General features: G+C 41.0%; 1 long non-coding RNA gene across 1 annotated transcript in view; it reads right to left on the minus strand.

Annotated features, from left to right (window-relative positions):
• Positions 1-10,019: 10,019 nt before the first annotated feature.
• The window catches only part of LOC101696527 (uncharacterized), an 88,305-nt gene continuing 75,594 nt past the window's right edge, over positions 10,020-22,730 (minus strand). Inside the window, exons 3-5 of the long non-coding RNA XR_204713.4 lie at positions 19,037-19,128; positions 16,514-16,619; positions 10,020-15,592 (exon numbers count right to left, since the gene is read on the minus strand). This is a non-coding gene — a long non-coding RNA (uncharacterized LOC101696527). The remainder of the gene's footprint in view (positions 15,593-16,513; positions 16,620-19,036; positions 19,129-22,730) is intronic.

Here is a 22,730-nt window from a genome sequence, read left to right on the forward strand (position 1 = left end):
CCACAAAAATAGTCTGGCAATAAAAGGACATAACTAGGATAGGATTGGCATGGCAGAAGCAAAATCTTTATATGTAGATGAAATGATCATCTACAGAGAAAATACTAAGAAATCTCTAGGAGCCCCTAGAACTTTTACTTGAATTTAGCAGGATTAGAAAACACAAGGTACATATAAAAATTCAGGTCTGTGTATACTTGCTATACATGAATAATTGGATATTGAAATTTAAAAGTTATGTAGGAGTACAAAGGACCTAGAAAAGTTAAAAACAAAAACAAAACAAAAACAGTGTTGAAAGATGTTTAGTACCTAATTTTAAGACTTCTAAAGCTACAGTAATCAAGGCAGTGTTGCTGTAAGGAAAGATATATACATCATTTGAATAAAACAGAGAATCTAGAAATAGAACCACACATATATGGTCCACTGAGTTTTGAAAGATTATTTAACATTAGCATTTTATAGAATATAAACTCAATTCAAGAGCTGAGGAAGAGATAGTGTTTTCAGCAAATGGCACTAGAACAACTGGTATCCATATATAAAAAATTAACCTCAACCCTTTATTTCCATACATGAAAATAACTTAAAGGGATCTATGAACCTAAATAAGAAAGCCTAAAAGTATAAAACTTTAAGAAGAAATTATAAGGGAAAATATCTATGAATTCAGGGTAAGCAAGAACTACCTAGGATACAAAAAACATGATGTATAAAAGAAAAAAAATTGATAAATGAGATTCCATCAAAATTTAGAACTTTAAATGACATCATTAAAATGAAAAGTAGTCCTTAAACAGACCATATTTACAATGCATATAACCTATGACTAGAATATATAAAGAATTCTTAGAGCTCATTAATAGACAACTCAATTAAAATGTAGACATAAGAAGATGATAAATACCCAGTATAGGAAAAGGAATGGTGTGCAACTCTAGAATCAGAAAAATACCAATCAGCACAATAATAAGATTGAATTATACACTCATTAGGGAGATGAAGTTAAAAGTTTTAAAAGCCTTGTCATGACTTTTGCTTTTTGTTGGATTCTCCCCCTTTGCGTTTAATTTGTCATGCCCAATGGATTCATTCTGCTGGGTTTCCTGGGGTTGTGATCCTCACTGTCTTTTCCTAGGGTATTGTCTAAAATTTTTTGGAGTGCTGGTTTGGTATTCATGAAGTTCCTGAGGTGCTCTTTATCATAAAAGTATCTTATTTCTCCATCAATTTTGCAAGATAGTTTTGCAGGGTACATCAATCTGGGTTGGAGGCTGTTTTCCTTTAGGGCTTGAAATACATCACTCCAAGCTCTTCTTGCCTTGAGGGTTTGCATTGAGAAGTCTGCTGTGATTCTGATGGGCTTTCCTTTGTATGTGATTTGTTTCTTTTCTCTCACTGCTTGTAGAATTTTATTCTTCTGTTGGATTTCTGGAATCCCTAACTATTATATGCCTATGTGTAGATTTTTTTTTTTGATTAAGGCTATTTGGAGTCCTATATGCCTCACTTATGTGTATGTCAAGTTCTTTTCCCCTCCTTGGGAAGTTTTCTGCCATCACTTCTGTGAACAGGTTTTTTATGTCATCTGCACTCTCTCCTGTTTCTTCATTGACTCCAATCAGTCTTATGTTATTCTTCTTTGCATCATCTAGCAGCTGCTGGATTGATTTCTTGTGTTCCCTTACAATTTTAAAGCAATTTTTCTTTTCCTGGTCACTAATTGCAATCTTATCTTCTATCTGTGAAATTCTATCTTCACATTGGTTCATTCTGCTGTGCAGACTTTCAATGGAGTTTTTAATCTCTTGGAAATCTGTTTGTATCTGTTTTATGGATTCCATTTGTTTCCTATGATGGGATCCCATCATGTTCCTTAGATCCTCTATTTTTTGTCTGTGTCCTCTCTAGATTTATTAATCATGTCTTGCACCATGAGCAAAATCTTTGCTGTTATCTGAGTAATTATTTCTGATTTCATTTTTCCCAGATCCTCTTTTGTTGCCAGTTCAGAGAGTCCAGGTGGTTGAGTATCAGATTGTTCCATATTGTTTCCCTTTGGGGTTGCTGGAGGTGATCTGGAAGTCTGTTTTTGAGGCTTGTTTATGTGTTTTCTCATTTCCTCGGGGGGAGGGGTGCTTCTGGCACCCACGTGGCTCACTTTCTCTGCCCTAGGAGCCTGGAATGGCAGTGGGGGAGCTTCCTTCCAGGTGCTGGGACTGGCCGAGCTTCTCTGCCCTAGATACTGAGAAATCTTTACAACATATTTTCCCCATTTGTAAGACGGAGATAATCATAGTCTCTATTCATAAACTTGTGCATTTAAATGAGACAGGTAGTCATGTGAAGAATGTAGAGCAGTGCCCAGACTATGGTAAGGAGATCTGTAGAAAAACAGCCTTCCTAAGATGTCACAGTATAGAGTGATTAACTGTGTGTTTCATCTTCTTTAAACTAACACATTTAATATGTATATGCCTTATTGGAGCCAAATACCACATGACTCAAACTGAGAGTTCAGGCATATTTTAAATATTTAAATATGAAAAAATTTTTTATAAATCTAGTCTTTGAATCTTTTGAAGAAAGGTAAGGGTGACCAGATATGATCCAGAATAATTTAGTATTTCCTTATCTCTCTTCACGGGTTTTTGTTGTTTTGTTTTGTTTTTGAAGTTCTGGGGATTAAACCCAGAATTCCATGTATGCTGGACAAGACAAGCACTCTACCACTGAGCTTCACCCACAGCCCTTCTCCTGAATGTTTTAATGAATCTCAAAGTCTCCCCAGCCTCTCAATGGCTCACCCCAAACCTCTTCTCCTCACTCTCACTCTCAGCCCAGTAGCTCTCGACTAGCTCTCTTGATGGCTCCTTCTCCCTCCTCACCTTCCACTCCTCTGCCCAGTCCCTCCTTACCACTCTCTCCCCCAGGTTTTTTCCAGCTCTATCCTGTATTATCCATCCTCTCATTTTATAGGATAAAAATCTCAAAATCACATCTATTTTTGAGAAACACACTGAAGTATGTTGCGAGTAAAATAATATGATGCTTAAATTCTGTTTTAAAATTCTTCAGGAGGAAAAAGAAAAAATGGTCAATGAAATACATGTAGCAAAGTCTTAAATATGGGTGATGGAAATGTGGCCATTTTTTTATTTTTAATTATTCACTCTTGTGGAGGTTAGAAAATTTTCACAATAAAAAATATTAAGTTTTGGAATCAGTGTGGCAAAAAGACTCCATAAAGTAGGAGGTGAGAAGTGAGGAGACATAGGAGAGGAGTGTTTGACTCAGCTCTTTCAATTACTCTGAAGTAAGCCTGGGGGGAGAGGGGGAGGTAGGATATTTGTGACCATTACAGCACTAATCCTTTCCTGAAGAGGATCTCCCCAAACTATTACTCGTGGCTACTCATGGACTGAGGGTTAAAGGGTAGAAGCTCCAACTACTTTTTTTTGGTACCAGGGATCAAACTTGAGACCTTGCACTTGCAAAGCAGGTGCAGGAACCACTGAGCTAAGTCCCTGGCCCTCCAACTTCTTACTTTGTATATCAGCCTAATATTTGATTTTTAAAACAATAACTAAAAGAAGAGTTTCCATTGTATCCTGAAATCTGCCTCCCTCCAACCTCTATTCCCTTGGTCTGGTCCATCTTCAATCAAGAGCTCTTCAAATAATTGAAGGCTGTTATGGAGCCCTGTGTGTGGAGTGAGAAAACATTTAATGGACACTTGAAGTCCAAGGATTTTTCTTTTAAATGCTCCTTAGCAACATGAGCTTTGTATGTTGTACATGTTCAGTAAATGCTTTAATGTAGTAATCACTGCCTTTTCAGGAAATACTTTTCTAGCTGGGTTGTTACCCTCTTAATGTATTATTTCAAAAATTGAATGTAACACTTTACATCAGCGGTTCTGAACCAGGGGTTCAGGGATGATCTTGTCTTCCAGAGGACATTTGGCAATGTCTGGAGACATTTTTGATGATTGTGATTTGGGCACGGGGAATAAAGTCTTCTGGTGGCTAGAGGCCATGAATGCTGCTAAGTATGATAGAAGACAGAGGACAGACCCACAATAAAGAGTTCTCTGGTAAATGTCAGTAGTGCCAAGGTTTAGAAACTTGCTTTATATTAGTTAATCTGTGTCTAGAGGCCAGTAAAATCAATGTACTTTTTAACATCAAGATGATTTCTAAAATGTAATGTATGCTACTTATTTTCAAGACTCAATCACACTTTTGCTTTACATCAAATAATGCTGAACAAAACCTTCCTCAACAAGGAATGATCCTGTGCCCTCCTGCACCATCTTATATACATGCCTTCAATTCTTGCAACCCAAATGAAAACTTTCTTTGCTTAGTTAAATTCCATTCCACATTGTTAATTTTATTCAGTGGGAATTGTTTCCCACAGAAGATCTAAATTGTCCATCAGTGCTTTGAACAAACCGTAAATAGTCAAGCAACTTTATGATACCTTTGTTAAAATGTAAACAGAAAATTATTGACCTGGGCCAGGGATTTAGCTCAGTGGTGCTGCTGCCTGCCTTGAAAGCACAAGGTTCTGTGTTCGATTTCCAGTACCAAAAAAAAAAAAAAAAAGAAAAGAAAAAAGAAAAGAAAATTGACTTGAAAAGTTCCCTCAAAAATGACACTCAGGACTGGGGATTTAGCTCGATGGCACCATGCCTGCCTCACAAATGCAAGATCCTGAGTTTGATTCTCGGTAGAAAAAAAATGATACTCAATGGCCAGACACAAGCATGAATCATTCTGTCTTATGTGCTGTATATCTTCTGCCAGAATTGATTTAGACAAATTATTGTCTATGTCATGGTGCCTCCTCACTAGCAACGACATCTGCTCTGATGCTATGGACTAGATACAAAGGATGAAGCCTTAATTGCTAACATAATGGTATTTGGAGTTGGCCCCTTTAGGAGGTAGGTAAGTCATAAATACAGAGCCCTCAAAATAATCAGTGCCCTTATGAGAAGAGACTTCCTCCCTCTCCTGCTCCTCTTTCTTCCTGTCCCCCTAAAACCCAGGTGAAGATGCAGAGAGAAGATGGTTATCTACAAATCATAAAGTAGGCCCTCACCAAGAAACAAATCTGCCAGCACCCTGACCTTGTACTTCCCAGGCTCCAGAACTGCGAGAAATAAATGTCTGCTGCTTAAACCACCCCATCTATGATATTTTGCTACAGCAGCTGAGGTGAACAAGACAGTGTCTTTTAGTACTCCAAAAGCATTTCTCTATTTCTATGTCATGTGTTGATCTCTATCAAAAGAAGTAACCTGGGATTTCCGCACAGTACATTTCCTACTTGTTTAAATTCACAAAAGGTCCTCTCCATGGCTGCCTTATCTATTTTTAGTATTGCACTTCATGCAGGATTCTATTAATTTTAAGATACAACATTATTTTATATAGTATGAAAGAAAATAAAATGCTCTGCAATGTCACAATATTTTAAAATATACAAAGACATATTCCAATTTTTAAAGATGTTGAAATGTTAAGGAATGTGTATTTTGGGATTGAGGAATATAGTGGCCCTTGATACAAAGTGTGGCTCTGGGAGAGAAATAGAACAAGCATTTGTTAGACCATCATATTGGTTCTAAAGCTGAAACTCTCAGTGATACTCTGCATTTCTTTCCAAGGGTCACATTTATAGAGTTGACTTGAAGCAGCAATGTTCCCTTTAAGAAGGCTGCAAAAGAGCAAGTCTGGCTATGAGGGCCACAAGGTGACACATGATGTTGGGAACCAGCACAGGACTGGGATGTGTCGCATCCATCCCAGAGCACATTCACACTGAGCTCTGAGCAGCATTATGCTCCAGATTCTCTTAGACAGTAACTCACCAAAACCCAGAATCCAAATTAACAGAAGACGTGAGGCTTCTGTCCTGGGGGATCATTCTGAGAATGCATTTATCCTGGTACTACTAGGGAAGTAGTCAAGCTTCCTGCTGTTTTCCTCTAACATGTAGTCAAAAACCAGGGCACACTTCTGAGGCCCACTGCTCTGAGGGGTTTGGGTTTGCTGCTGAGCTGTTCTATTCTCAAATTCTGCAAAGCCCTGGTAGGAAACCAGGATTTCCAGGAGGAAAACCCTCCAGCAGTGGCATCTCTGGCAGTAGAGGCTTGGGAAGCTGGTTAAACTTAGAGCATTTCTCCTTCCAGTCTCTTACAAAGGAACCCAGTTGGTGCTGTTTTAGGGGGTGTGGGCTGGACTCAAGAATGTCCTTCCCTGATGGATTTGTGCTCCATCAGCTGAAGGGGGCAAGGTCCTCCCACTGCCATAGGTGAGACTGTCATACATAACAGGCTCTCATTTTGGATATCCCTATCTTCCTCCTTCAGTTTGTGACTTCATTCCTCGATGTCATTCCACGAACTCATCACATTTGACATCTAACGGGTTGGGAGTTACATTTTTCCTTTATCAATATAGCATTATTCCTCTGTGACTGACTTATTTTATGTAGAATGATGTTTTCAAAGTTCATCTGTGCTGTAGTATGCATCAAATCTTCATGTTGTGTCTGAACAATATTACATTGTAGATATACCATATTTTGTTTATTCACCCATCTGTTGATGGACACTTGGGTTGTTTCCACTTTTTGCCTGTTGTCAGTAATGCTGCAATGACACTATTTGAGTCTCTGTTTTCAATTTTAGGGAACAAATACCTAAGAGTAGGATTGCTGAGTCATAAAGTAGTTCCATGTTTAGCTGTTTGAGAAGTGGCCAAACTGTTTTCTACACTGACTGCCCCTTTGACCTTCCTACCAGCAATGTGCTAGGAATCTGGTGTCTCCACATCCTCGCTGACACTTGTTTCCTTTCTTTCTTCTTCCTTCTCTCCTTCATCCCTCCCTTCTGTCCTGCCTTTCTCTCTCTCTTTAAAATTTCCTTTCTATCTCTTTTAAAAATTTCCCACCTGTTGGTGGGAAATGTTATCTCATTGTTGTTTGGATTGGCATTTCTTTAATAACTAATGATTTCTAGTGTCTTTTCATGTGCTTATTGGCCATTTGAATATCTTTGAAATGTCTATTCAAGTTTCTTTTTGATTGAGTCGTTTGGCTTTTTGTTGTTGAATGTAGGAGTTCTTTATTTATTCTGAGGCTTTCTTGATTGACAATTTTTAATCCTCAACCACGTATCTGTCAGATAGCCTTAAAAATCCAGGTGGAGACAAACATGCCTTTCAAAAAAGCCATGACACTAAATGTGGAGAGTGTGCAAGATGAAGAGGGATTTGACAGATCATCTACCACTCCACACCCACCTCCTCCTGCCCTAAAGTCAGTTACCCACTCTTATGTATTCTGCTTCTTGATGCTTGTTAAGTATATAATGACAGACACTGTTAACTGCCTACCACATTCCATGGCCCTCTGCCCCTACCCAGAGCTGCAGCAGAGTGGCATCAATTTGAGGCAGGAGAGATGTGCAGATAGGAGAAAGAAGACCAGCAAATGTGGAGTTGAGGGGCTGCTTCCTCTCAGGTAGGAGCTCCAAGGTATGAGGAGATGCAACATGCAGAGAGCAGACAGGCTTATGGGGAAAACAACAGTGAAATAGGGTAGGTGGTGGGAGGAATGAGGGGTGACGGGTGTAAAGGATGGCGGGGGGCAGGAGTGAGAGAAAATCAGAAAAGGAAGAAGGTTATCAGAGAAGGACAGGCAGCTAGGGAGCTGTAATCAAAGCAGGGGAGAAAGTCCCCCCCAGCCCACCTGCCACCAAGAGTGCTGCAGACCTCTGTGCTTTAGCGAGCAACATTCCTCATATTACCTCTGGTCACCTCTCAGACTTCCCACCCTATCTCCTGGGCTGTGCTTAGCACTAAGCATTCCAAGTTCTTTAATTGTTTCTTCATCAGGCCACAGATGGGGGCTAAGATGAGGATGCAACACTTATTTGTACCACAGGAAATAAGCCACAGCTAATTCTCAGCAGTGAGTGACACAGCTGGGACAGCATTGACAGAGGGAGGGAGAGTCCGGCCATCTCCAAGCAACACCTGCTTGTGGAAGGGAAGCAGGGCTGGCAGAGGCAAGCAGGCTGCCTTGTGAACTCTACCAAGATTTGGGCCTGGTGGAGAGCTGGGGCAGGGCTTCCTTTCCAGCATACAGACTCTTCAGGAGGGGAACCTCAGCTTCAGCACAGCCAACAACTGGAACCTTTCGTGCAAACTTGTCTGAACAGCTGGTGTGCAGTTTTCCATGTGGCATTGTAGACTGGCTGTCCCAGTGAGGTGGAGAATAACTGGGCCATAAACCTCCTGCTTCTGCTGGCAGTGTGAGCGAGCTGGGGCAGTGGAGCGGTGTGAGCGGAAGTGTCCCGCTGCTGTTGTCACCAAGAGCCTGTTCACCAAGCACATTCAGAGGGGTGATAAAAAGAACTAGTGTTGGTGAGAGAAGTTCAAGTTTCCAGAATAAAATGAGATGTGCTTTTAGGAGAGGAGTTTAAAGTGACAATTAAGTTGAAGCAAACAAACATAACCTTTTTATCGATATTCCCATCCACACAACCATATGGGATGACTCCATGGTAAAGCAAATAATTTTGTAGCTGCCTGGGCAGGTGTGCAAAATAGTAATGATTGAGGAGGTTATATTTAAATGCTTCCTGCTGTGTGCCCCTCCTCTCTTTTCTTGTTTTATCTCAGTTTACTGTATACATCTGTGGGAAAATGGAGGCAGGGAGAGGTTCCACCACTCAGAAGGCAGTAGAATGGGCTGAACTGGAGAGGCTTGGAGAGGTGGTGACTGGGCTGCCCCAAGGGAGGCAGTAGGAGGGTGAGGTGGCAGGAGTGACACAGCAGGCGAGTGGCACAGAGTTTTGGACCTGGTCGTCTAGCACTATCTGACTTCTGAGAGGACTGCAGTGAGCCACAGGGCTCAAAGATGTCAGAAGAAAAGAAACTATGTGCAGAGACGGTGCCTGTTTCCATTGGATCCCCAGTGCCCAGCATGGCTCCTGCATCTAACATGCCTCAGTATATGCAGACACCAATGAGTGTCCATGCAGGATTGCTCCAGAAACTCCCTTTGCATACCAAAATCTGCATATGCTCAAGTTTCTTATATAAGATGGCACAGAGTTCATGCATAACCTATGCATCCTCCTATATAGTTTAAATTATCTTTATGTTATTTATAATACTTAATACCAGTGTAAATGGCTGTTTAGGAAATAATGGCCAGAAATAAATATCTGTACATGTTCAGATTTTTTCCCCCAAATATTTTTGATCTGCAGGTGGTTGAATCCACAGATGAGGTAACTTTGGATACTTTTGGCTAACTGTACTTGTTTAAGGAAGGAGGAAATGAATATGAAGGCGATCTTGACAAAAATCAGGCAATGCCTCTATCCTGGGGCATGGAGAAAACATCTCATAATCCAGAGCAGCCTCAGACAAGGGGAACAGTGTGGGTGTTCCAGGATGTGTTGGATGGCTTCCACCATGGCTAGCAATCCCTGGTGTCCATGCCCTTTTGAAGCCTGTTTCTAAAAAACAGACTATGGCTAGGTAATGGGATACCACTCTGGAGAGTAGGTTACAAACACAGTAGCTTCAGTCTTGGAGACTTTTCCTCTTCCTTGTTGCTCACTGTGAGGGAAGCCACTGCCATATGGGAAGCTGCTTTATGGAAAGGTTTATGTGGCAAGGAAGTGAGGGAAGGTCCTGTCAGAAGCCAGCCCAAAACTGAAGCCTTTAGCCCAACAATCCAAAAGTACAGCATCCTTCCCTGCTGTGTGTGCGGGCCTAGGAGTTGGCCTTCCCCACTGAGTCTGCAGATAAGGACACAGCCCCCAAGCTTTCTTGCAGCTTGGGAGAGAGCTTAAAAGGAGGCACCCAGTGGGGACTATGAGACAGTACATACTTCTCATTTTAAGCTGCTAATTTGCTATATAGTGGGGGGTTTACATACAAAAGAAAAATAAAAACTGAATTAATCTTAGTACCAGCCCACGCAAAGCTACTTTCATATTGACTCACCTCAGCATTTAACTAGTGCTTCTGAAATTCAGCAGAGTTCTCCATTGTAGATAAAAGAGAAATATGTATAAGGATAGGAAGAGACAGGTTATTCCAATATGAGAACTTTAATATCCAAATGAGTGCCATTCCTTTAAAAGTGGTCACTTCAGGTGAGTATTCACTTATTCTAGTAACACTGATATAGGGGAAATAATATAACTTGCACCCTGCTAGATGTCAGATACACCAAGTTTGTGTTCCCCAAAATTGAAGAATGAATTCTAAGGAACAACTGAGGTTAAGAGTAGAAAAAATTTATTGGGTGAGATAGCTCTTGAGAGACAGGAGGGGACCCAAAAGTGAGTTGTCATTGAACTCATTTCTCAAAGGAAGTATTATAGATCAAAATCACAATGTGGGCACAAAATCTCGAGGTGGGTACAATGTTGGTCAAAGGTATGATCAACCAATAAGATTGTAAATCTAATGATGTAGGTAATATCAATCCAATGGGGAAGCAGTTCATGTAGCAAGTATACATGGAAAGATCAAAGACCATTTTAGGAAGTTTGCCCTGGTCACCCATCTAGAGGACTGATATCTACCTCGACTTTATTGGACCAGGTGATATCAATTAGAATATAATCCTTAATTTATTGCTTATCCCTTGAGGAGGAATGTAGCCTGGCCATTCCATCTTTATCTTGAGGCCTGGCCTTCAACAGATACCCCTCAAGCCACAGTTGTCTTTATTCTCATCTTCTGCACTGACTTCCTTGAGGGCCTATCCCTATCTGACTGCCTATAATAGTTCTATCTAACATAGCTATCTATAGTAACACTGTTGTTCCAAACACATCTGAAACAATTCTTATTCCACTTTGAATAGTAAAGAAGTTGGTCACATCTCAATAGCAACAGATACCCTAGGCAAGAACCCTAAAACATCCACTTCCTGTGGCGGTAGCTAACCCCACGGAGTTCCGAGGGGGCTTGGCTCAGGTATAAAGCTGTGGCAGGCATCTGCTATCTGTGGAGCTTTGACCCAAGATGCCCTTGTGCACCGCTGCCTGAGGAGTTTGTTGAATAGGAATGGAGAGGACTCCTTGGGCCCAAACTCGGTGAAAGTTTCCCAGCCATGGGATTGTAGCACAGCTGTGAGCCCTGCTCAGTTACTAGTGTATCCCACAACCCTGATTTCCTAAGGCCTTCTGTTGGCCCAAGAGCCCAGGCATCACAAGCTACACCTGGCTCCTCTGACTGCATAGGGTGAGCTGAGAGTAGTGAAAGGAGGTGTGCCCTCCTGGGCAGCTTCCTCAGCTGCAAAGACAGCACTGCCCAGTGAATAAAGGATCCTGCCAGAGGAGTCTGGGCCACAGTGTGACCAATGGAGAATGAGGAGACAGGAAGTCCTGGCAGGATTCCTATCCTTCACAACGCCCAGGACCCTTTGGCTATCACTGTATGGTAAGCCTCTAATGATGCCTGTACTCTCTGTAAATCTGAGCTCCTTCATTTTATACACTTAATTTGAAAACATTACACTGGGCTCAAAGTCCAGTCCCTTAATCACAGGAAATGTCAACATTCTCTTTGTTGATGAATCAAGAGGAAAAATAGTCAGGTTCCCTTTTGTTATAATTTCAAATGTTGCAAAATTTTGAATGGTTGTAAAACTACTCTTAAAATTTCTGTTATCTTCAGATGCAAACAAAGTCAATCACAATAACTATCAAAAATTTGAAGAGCTCATCATTAAAAAGTCCCAAGGAATTATTGGAAGGAGTTATCTTATGCATAAAATCTAATATAAAATATCATGTTCATGGAAACAAATTCAAGCTGCTCATTTAAAAAAAAGTAAAGACTTTACTCAGAAGTTTCATACAAACTCAATACTTACCATTACATCAGAAGCATGCCATGAAAATTTTCACCAACCCCATACAGATGCTTCTAAATATCCTCCAGTTGTAGCTTTTTACACAAGCACTAATACTTTCTATGTATTTGTGACATGCAAAAGTTTGAAAGGCATTGGGAAGGCACAAGCCCCATGACCCCAGGACCCAGACCGGTTCGGACCCAGCCTTGAGAGGAGAGAAGATGAGCAGAGACTGCCCCGAGGCTTCCCTCACCACGGCTGCTGTGTGGGAACTGGGACGAACCAAGAGGGCAGGCAACAGAGCAGCTGCAGCCTCCACCTCTTCACTCTTCAGAGACAGCTCCAGCCCCTGGGACCCAGGCCAGATGCTCATTGTCCCTCACGCCTTCTCCTGGCCCTAAGGCTTCTGGTGCAAGTGGTGAATCTTCATCCTCTGAGGGCAGGTTAATTTCCAGAGAAGCTTTGCGTCACCCACAGCTAAATTCAACTGAATAAAACACATTTTAATATATAGCTAATACCATTTACAGTCCCAAAGAGGCATGACACAAATTGATTTTTTTCTTTTTGTATTATTCCTAAATGGATTCAGAAGGCAATTTCCTAAAACAAATGCTTTGGATATGCCTGTAATGATCACATTGGTTCCTGTGGTTTGTAGGAAAAGTGTCAACTAGGTATATGTGGTCTAAGATGTTTAATTAAAAGCATTCTCATTGCTTTATAGCTGTGCCTCCTAGGATATACAAAATAAATTCTCTAAATAGAGGCTTCCAAGAGGCAAGTAAGATAGTTTTACTATTGTTGCTAATGAAGTTCTAACAATTAAATTTATAGCTCATTTATGACATCCATTCTTAAAGGGTTTTGTCTTCATAAAGGGGTGGAAATGTTATCTTAATAGCCTCTGTTAAGAATCATTGTAAAAACATTGACACTATCTGCTATTAATTCATTTCTATTAAATTACAGGCTAAAGGCAGTGTGCTCAACAAGGCAATTAAAATCCATGCAAGAATGATAATGAAAAAGGAGAGGCACAGGGCAGTGCTTCATCAAAAGCAAAATCTAACAGTACCCATTTTCCCCAGAACTCCCCAAAATAACTTTGGAATTTTTCCATCATTTTGCTCACTGTTTGTTTTATTTTTCGAAATTTTCTTTAAATATATGTTTATTCACTCTTAATTGTGAAAATAATGTATGCTTATTCTCTCCAAAAATCAGAGTACAAAGTAACAGTTGAAAAGCCCCCTTACTCATTTGTCTTTTCCATAAATATGATTAAAATGTTTCAACCCTCTGTTTTATTCTACATTTCTGGTTTTTCTCAGGCTCTCTCTGTTTTGCTCCCCAGAGACCACCTTTTTCCCCGCTTCCCCGACTTGTGCCTCAGCCCAGATTCCTTTTTTGGGTTCAGTTGAACCTAGGGGGTCTTTGCTGCAGCAGGCGAAACTTTTAAACAGGGCTCCCTGCATCATTGGCTCCCTCTTGTGGCTCTAGCGGGTCACTGCACACCTATTGCTGGCTTCTTTAGGGACAACCCGACCCTGGGAGAGCAGATTCTGCCAGGGACAGCTTCAATAGAGTTGATAGTTAATCAGATCCTACCTTCTAACTCTATAGACATTCCCACGGAACCATTTGGATAGCCCAATAATAAATGTGAAGACTCCTTTGAGTCTCACTATTCCATATATATCTCAGGTTCTCCCATTGGGAGAATTTCCAAAAAGCATCAGGATTGGTGTATGTGTGTGTGTTGAGTGCGCATGTGTTTGTGTGTGTTGCTTGCAAGTATTACTGGGAGGGGAGAGGAGAGTTTACAAAGGCTTCTACACGGCTACGCAACGCTTCTGAGAGAATTTTATGTCATTTGCCTAACAAACAAACATTAAGTACTCTGAATGTGACACCGCTGGAATGAAAGCATGGAACAGATATGTTCCTGCCACCAAAGTCCTCTTTTACAGAGACTAGAAGGGGTGACTTATAGGCATTGCTGGCCTAGGAGCAAGCCCAGAACGATAGGGCATCAGAAGATTGAGCTCAAGCCCCTCTCCCACGCTGCCCCCATGAGCTGGTCGTTTAGCCTCCTGGAGTCTGAATTTATTCATCTGTACACTGAGGCCAAGAATACCCACCTTCAGCTGTCCTCGCTGTTGTTAGGAGGGCCTGACACTGTGAAATCCCCAGGATATGTAAGCCACAGCTGCTAGCATTTTAAAAATAATAATGATAGTATTGTTGATATAATATTTCAAAGAGACCTACAAAAACTATATAATTTCAAAGTACCTTTTCTACAGCTAGGCCTGAAATTCTTCCCCAAAAAGTAACACTCGCTGGGGTGTCATCCCCAGTGGGATGAGGCCTTGTGGCCTGGAGGGTACAGTGTTACTGTACGGGAGCTGGTTTGTGGGGTTCATGCTGGAGCATGTGCTCATTCTCCAGCTGTGCTCGCCAGGGGCTCCAGCACCAAGAGCACTTAGCCTCTACCGTGTCTTTCCCCAAGGGACTTTCCAAGCAACCCATTTGGGCTCGGTCTGCTCTGGATCTGGGAGGAGGCTGCCGCTGCCACTGTGGTAGGGTGGCCCTTATCTCACTCAGTTCTGTAGGACAAGCTTGCAGCAGAGGCTGGCTTTGCCCAACCTGTATCTAATACCAATGCCTACTTCTATGAACTCATGGTTTTTCTGTGCTAGGGGCTATTTGGGCACAAAACTAATGTGTCCAGAAGCAGCCCTCAGACAAAGTAGATGATATGTGGATAAATACACCAACTTCCTCACTCCTGGGGGTTGGATTGAGAGAGGAGACCACCCCTCCATATGAAATTGGGCGACTATGGATTAACTGTGTTATTAGGCAACTATGGGTTAACTAGGCGACTATGATCTTTCTAGAATGTACCTGAGCAGCCATGACAACTTCTGTAATGTCACCAAAGGAGCGGAAGGAACTCAGAAAGTCCTGCCAGAACTCTTTGCTCTCCCTCCCTCCACTGCTTTGCTTTGTGTAAGTCCTGCTTGATATATTCCCAGGGAAACTCCAATGGAATTAAGCTTTGTAGATGTAAAAAGAGGTATATAAGAAAGTGCAAACTTTTATTCAGGACTCTGAAGACTGACAGGAGTTACTCACTGAGCCAGCGGTATCGTTAAAAGCCGCTTTTTGCTCCTATCTTCATGGTAGAGTTATTTGTGCTAGGATCCTCACTGTTTCCTCCTTCAGGATAACTGAGGGATGCTCTAGAGTGTTGCCTGTTTTCCCAGGGCCATGAAGTCCCAGTGTGGCATAAAGTCTCCTGCTTGATACACACCCTTCATTGACTTTCTACTTTTCCCTGTCTCTCCTACTGTGTCCTGAAATCCATTTGGAAATAAACTACTTGTACTCAAATCTTTGTGTTAGGGTCTGATTCAGGACGAATCAGATAGTGCTGAAAGTGGTCCTGGGTAGGAGTGGCTTGGCATGATTCTGGAACTGGAGAACTCACCTGCTCAATGGGAACAAGACCTTACTGCTAGTGTCAAGTGGAGTTTTGAAACATTCTGAACATTTTTCATCTTACTCTTTTGCAGGTCAGTTCCTGTGAGATTCTCATTTGCAGTGAAGCAAGAGGGAAGAGTGCTGGCACTGTAGAGATATGGTGGCAAAAGCCTCGTTTATGAGTTGTTCTTAACTACAATTAAAATTATAAAGAAGAAAGTAACAGGATCAGATCAGCTGATAATCAACTTAGAACACAGACTAAAGGCCAGAAGGCTATGTGGCAGTTTAACAAATCTCATCTCTTGCACTTGGAGGGCAGGTCATAAAGAAAGTCTGGTCTATCCTGGCTATTAATGTTAGAGTAATGAGGGAAGTTGAATTCACAGCCCTGGCAGGTGTCCCATGGGGAAGTGAAGTCCCTGATAAGAAAGGGAACTGCCAACACCCAAGATGGAGAACTTGAAGTGATGTCCCTGAGAATGTTGAACCTCCACATTCCTGAGAACCTCCAAGCTGGCAGAAGTAGCCCTCTCCCCCTTGCTGGAGGAGAGCAGCCATCCTTTACCCAGAGTTTTGAAAAAGGTGCCTCTGAGTGGTGCCTCACTAGACAATGTTTCCTGTCCTGAAAATCTGGTCCTGACTCTCTTCTTTACTGTTATACCAATAATCCTGGTAAGTGATAGTAAGACTTGGATAGGGAAGTGGCATCCCTGCTATGAGAAGAAAAAGATCACTCAGCAGAAGAGCCACAGGACCTGGCTAATAAGTACAAGCAGGAACTGAGACGATATGGATCCAGAATGGATCTTGGGAGTATTGAGCCAGAGTTCACAGGGACAGAAAATCAGCTGAATAAGGTAGACCTTATTGATGGTTTAAATTTACATGTCCTCTCAAAACCTCGTATGTTCAGAGTTAGGGCTTTGAAAAGTGGTTGAATTATGGGGGCACTACAGCTAAGTGATGTTAGGAGCGGGGGCCAAGGTGTTCTGGAAGGTGAGATCTTGGGAAGCCTATAAGGGTATTGTTTGACCTATATAACCCAAAACTCAGGAGCATGTGAGCAGAGCCCTGGTATTGACTGTAATGATAAAAATTCACGATCTCTCACCTGGTTTTCAGATGTGAGTTGGACCTAAGGTCCAGAGCTCATTGATTGAAGAGGAGGCCAGGTTCCTTTGAAGAGGGATGTTATATATGCCATCACTGAATAGAGTCTGCCAAAAAAAGTATACACACTTCAGGAAAAGAAAAACTTGTATAAGGTACACGTTTCCCTGATTTAACACCTACAGACTTTTAACTATTGGAGGCCCTAGAGTGTGTCTTGTATCATAGAAACCCACTATACTGCCAGGCTTTAGGGAACAAATTGAAAATGCATGCACAGCAATCTCAATGACCAAGGTTTCCCAAGCAGCAGTTTGCTGTACTAATAAATGTCTGGAAGCTAATGGCCACCATTTTGAGCACCTCTTATAATTGTAGAGGCCAAAGGTAACTTGTGTTAATCTCATGATGTCTCAATAAATTTAATATTAAATCATTTATACAAGTTTCTCTTTTCCTGAGGCGTGTATACATTTTTTGGTGGACTCTGTGTATATAGTAGCTTTTCCCCCAACCTCTTCCCCACAAGATTCCCTTAATCATCGACCTCAGTGATTCCACACTGGGGAAAAGGGATTACGTAGATCTTTTGGGGGCTGTTAGATGTAGGATCCATGTTGATACTGATGACAAAGAACCCAAAACACCACCATAGGCCCATTAGTATGGAGCACAAAGAACCATGATAAATGGCCCAAAATAAGACAATGGGTTTGTGAACCACAATGTGGTCATTCTCTCATTCTTATAGCATGCTCGCAAACCAGATCTCCAAAAAGAAGGAGAAAAGGATAGAAAAAGAAAAGGGCCTGATGGATACATTTGCATTTGCTAGTTTTTATGTTGTACATACTTCTACCATGGCCAATTCAAATCACCAATGTGAAGTCATTGAACATAAAGTAGAAAAAAAGATGCCTCAGTCCATGAGTGTATAAAGAATATGCCTACATTGGATAGCTAGGAGAACTCATGTAGGGGTTTGTTAGAAATACAAGACCACTCATCCCAGATTTATTAAATGGGAATCTGCATTTTAACAAGATGAAGCTTTTCTCTAGAACCATCCATTACCTCTCAAGCCAAAGAACCTCTACTTTCTTATGTCTAAAGGTTCTGTAGCAGAAAACATTCCTATTTTAAAATAAATGAACTTATGGCTCTCCAACAATGTCAACACTGCCCCATCATCACCATGGAGTATTGTCTTAAGTCACTTTTCTCATTGCTGGGACAAAATACTCAACACCTGCAACTTAAAGGATGAGAGGTTTATTTTTGCTTGCATTTTTTAGTCTAAAAACAGCTAGCTGTGGAGTAGGAAGTCATGGTGGAAGGGCCTGGGCAGAGAAAAGCTGCTCACACCATGGGAGAAGAAAGGAAAGGGTGAAGGGAGGAGCTGGGAAGGGAGATATAGTCTTCCAGGTTACACCCTCAGTAACCCACCTCCTCTGACCAGGCCCCACCTCCTAATATCACTTAGCTGTAGTGCCCCCATAATTCAACCACTTTTCAAAGCCCTGACTCTGAACATATGAGGTTTTGAGAGGGCATGTAAATTTAAACCATAACAACTGTCATCATTATCCTCCAGCTGCATCAATTAGATACCCACTTAGTTGTGGATCATTTTTTTAACAATAAACAGCACATACCGAATTGGCAATGCCTTGTCATAGTCAATGATCCCATCCCATTTTGGTCTCATCCTCTAAATGGGTTCTGCAACTTAACTTGCTCTTGCTTCCTTGGTAATCCTACTTTCCCTGACTCCATACTTCACTTTCTCATTAGCCCAGTTCTTTCCTCCTTTGCGCCTGCATCTTTGTCCATTTATTCAAAGGTTTCTAGTATGGTCAGAACAGCCAAAGACAATAATGCTTCAGCTGGCAGGAAACAGTCTTCACACTCTCAGGATTTCCTATTATGTGATGTACAGCCTTTTCCAGAAACACAGTTGCATTTAAAAATAGAAACTGCTTGGATTTACCTTCATCTCAAAACAATGACTCCATGGCTTCTGTGACTGGCCTTGAATGAGAGCCAAATATTTTGAAATACAAGACTCTTTCAATGGAGGTGAAGGAAGCTGCTTCCTCAGGACTTCCAAGTGAGGGTAGGCAGCTATTTACTTATTCCCCATTCTTTTGTTTTTGTAATTGATTTTGCCAGTAAAACTTGTGCAGAAGGAAGGAAAGCAAGGAGGAGAGGAGGCCAGGGACCAAAAGGAAAGAGTGAAGGGGGTGGGAAGATCAGGAGGTGGGAGTGGGAACTCTGGGTAGAGAGGATGATCCAGGAGAAAAGGAAAAGGAGCAATGAGTTGGAGGAGGGAGGACGAACTGGAGAACAAGAGAGAAAAAGAAAAATACACAGCTGAAATGATCAGAACTTCACAGCTGGCCCATGATTTCCTGAAGTGAAAAATGAAAAGAGCCAGTATGTTGATGCCGGGCTCCACAGTTGTTTATTTTCTTCTTCACAACTCCTGTGCAGCATGCTTGCCTCTGGGAAGGGAAACCCTTACCTGCATCCTCATTCTCTTCTGTGTGTAGGGGAGTGGAGAAGGTGAAAACAGTATCTTCAACTAGGGAAGAGGGAGGTGTCTGTGCCACCAACCTGGGAACAGAAAAATAAACTGCAATAAAATAGTATAAGGATGTTTGAGAAGAAGTACCCTCCTAGACAGAGACTTGGATAGGACATTGACAGAGAAGAACCTGCAAGAGAGACTGGGAATTTTCAGTGGTGATGCTAGGAGGGAATAATGCAAAAAAAAAAAATTGTTTAATGACCTAAAAATCTGGAAAAATAATAGAAATGAGAAGCTAAGAGTTTGAAGTTGAGTCTTCCTGAGCCAGCCAGCACTCATGATTTGGTTGTGCAGCCTCCCATTCTAATCCCAGCTATTCCTGTCACCAGCTGAGGTACAGGAAGTACATATTTCACCTCTCTAAGCCTCAGGTTCCCTATCTGTAAAATACTAACAGCAACACTCATTTCATAAGGCAGTTGTGAGGATTCCATGAGATATGAAAGAAAAGCTCCACCATACATCCTGCTCAAGGAATTTGTGGGCAGAGTCAAGATTCAGGAAGTAGCTGTGCATGGCAGAGCACACCCATAATCCCAGCACTCAGAACACTGAGGGAGACTGAGGCCACCTGAACTACATAGGAAGACTCTGTCTAAAAATAAATAAATAAATGAAAAGATTCAGAAAGTACTGGAACCCTAAGGATCTAGCTACGTAAGTAGAGGAAAAAAGTGGCAAAGGGGTTTTTGTACTCAAAACACTCAAAAATGTGAAAATGTGTCTCTCTAGAAGCATTCCAGCTAATATACAAAGATGGATAGAATTAGAATGTTATCAATGTGCAACATCCAATGAAATATGCAATGGAACTAGACAATTATCATTATTCCAGTTACTAATTTATTGTCCCTCCGCTCCAAATCTACCCTTCAGTAGTTGCTTTGAGATAATGAACTGGACTCTAAGCATGTCTGCTCTACAATGCCACAATGTAAGCTTTGTCAGTAGAGGGCACTGGAGGGATACTGATGGACGAAGGGTTTTTTTTTTTATTCCTGGTTCTGGAGTTCAGACCTTTGTTCTTATTTCCTACTTCAAGGCCTCTCAACCGAAGCACGTGTGCTAGGACATCTACTGTCCCAGCCATATATTTAGACTATGGAGTCCCCAAAAGTCTCAGAATCCAAGCCTAGACCCAGGAACCACCTTGCTTCAGCCCATGTGATATGGACACTGTTATGCTCCAGGCCTCACAATCAGGGAAGCCTCAACTTCTCCTGGGCACTCCCCTAGAGCCTCAGTGGACCTATGCCCCAGGGCTCTGTTTCCCACTGTCTCCCCAACATGAATGCTGCACACCAGGCCCTCCACCTGTTGGATGTGTGTGGTTCTCACTTACCAGCCTCAACTTGCTTCCACCCCTCTGGTTCTCTCCTCTTGCCTGGTGTCTGTGGCCTAGCTCAGTCCAGGGGACTCAAGTACTATTCAGTGTACCCCCAGCTCACTCCCCAACAAAGTCAGAACTCTAGGGGAGAGAGCCCCCTTTCAGTTGTTTTTTCATGAATATTCTCCAACTTAGGGTACTTTATAAGGGTCTCTTCATGTCTTCATAGCTACTCTCCTATTTAATGTTAATAATTGTCTACATTTAACTTCTGATATTTGAATTACTGTGTGGTTTCTGTTTTCTGAGTGGAGCCAGATGATCCAATCACGGTTGGCTGCTAACCTCACAGAGATATAGTAGAATTACACAGTCTTGTTGGAAATTCAGAACAAAACCTTTCAAGTGTTCTTGACAAAACATCAACCCTGAATTTGATCAAGATTTAGATCTAACTGCAATTGCATGGAACACAGCAACATGTTAAATGATACCATCAGATGTTATCAGCACAATCCAGGCTGTGGGAAACTCCACAGGAAAAACAACCAAATTCTTCAACAAATGAGAGAAGGAACCTATAAATTAAAAGCAGCTTAAAGGGCATATTAATTAATTAAAATTTATGGACTTTATTTGCATCCTGATTCAAACAAATTGTTAAAAAAGATTTATGAGCGGGGAGAGGATATTTAAACACTGCCTGGATATTTGATAACATTAAGGTATTTATTTTTTTAAATGTGAGAACTAATGCAGGAAATATGAGCACTGGATATTTGCTGATATTAATAAAATTATCCTTCTTTTTATATGTGAGGATAATATTGTTGATATTTTAAAGACTGTTAATCTTCTAGGCTTACTTAATAAAATATTAACAAGTGAAATATTGTGATATTGGAAATTTCCTTGGAAAATATCCTAGAAATTTCTAGTCCTAGCCATGACTAGAAAATACTGAAGTTAGGTGATGAGTTCATAAGTTCATTTTTAAAAAAAATTTTTTAACGCTCCCATGAGTTGGAAAGAAAAAAGGCAACCTACACTTAAAAACAAACAAAAGGTATAAATAGGCAATCCATGAATGAAATTTACATGACTAAACACATATGTAAAAGTGCTCAACCTTGCTAGTAATGAAGAAAGTGTAATTTTAAAAAACAATGGAAGATCCATAAGAATATAGGGAAATGATTATTTCCACTGGTACTATCATATCAACAGAAAATTTGGCAGAATTTTTAAGAATAAGATATACATTACTATAAACCCAACAGTTTTGTTTCTAGATATTGAGAAATTGTCAAATAAGTGGGAAAACTATGAGTTTATAGCAGCATTTTTCTTTTGTGATAGCAAAATTCTAGAAGCAAATTAAATATCTATCAGTGGAAAAGTCATTTTAAAAAAGAAGTAAACAAAACATGTGTCCACATTAAAAGAAAGACTACATGGGGCAACGTAGTAAAGAACTCCAAGACAAAGTACTCAATTGAAAAGCACATTACTGGGCCAGGGATGTAGCTGAGTGGCATCACACCTGCCTGGCAAGTATAAGGTCCTGAGTTTGATCCCTGGTACCACAAATAAAAAAAAAAAAAGAAAGAAAAAGAAACACACATTACAATGTAATGTGGTCTATTTGATCTCATTTCTGTAAAAACAAAACAAAAGTAAAACAATTAGAGTAATGCTCCAATATCTGTAAATGTTTACATATATACATGGCTTCCTAAATATACATATATATATGTGTGTGTGTGTGTGTGTATCGCTACATAATTCCATTTTTTTATTTTTTCATAAGAATACATTGCATACTGCTTATGTAATTTACTTTTCTATTACATTATAAATGCTTACTGAATTTTGAAAAAAAGATAAACCGCTGGTGAACTGAGCAAGAATAGTTTCCGAGGTATGCTAGTAGTCTGAGTGCAGTGGACGGAGGATACACACAGTGTCCACCTGACTCCTCTGGCACCATTAGGGTACAGGTAACCAGCCAGGTTTTAAGAGATAGAAAACTGGGCTGGGGATTTAGCTCAGTGGTTCTGCCACCTGCCTTGCAAGCACATGGACCAGAGTTCGATTCCTGGTACCAAAAAGAAACAGAAAATCAGCCTTTTCCTATTTCAAAGAGATTCCTCAAACACATCTTGTCACAAAATTTTAGGGCCAGAGGGATCTTTGAAGTCAGCTGGTTCAATTGTTGCTTTTTAAGGCTAAGAAAGCTGCAGTTCAGGGAAGGTAAGGGAGTTGTCCAAGATCCCCAGAATATTTAACATTTTTTAAAAA

Source organism: Heterocephalus glaber, unplaced genomic scaffold (genome assembly GCF_053883595.1).
Source record: "Heterocephalus glaber isolate CG9 unplaced genomic scaffold, H.glaber_assembly_v1.0 deba00001504, whole genome shotgun sequence".
Lineage (NCBI taxonomy): Eukaryota > Metazoa > Chordata > Mammalia > Rodentia > Bathyergidae > Heterocephalus > Heterocephalus glaber.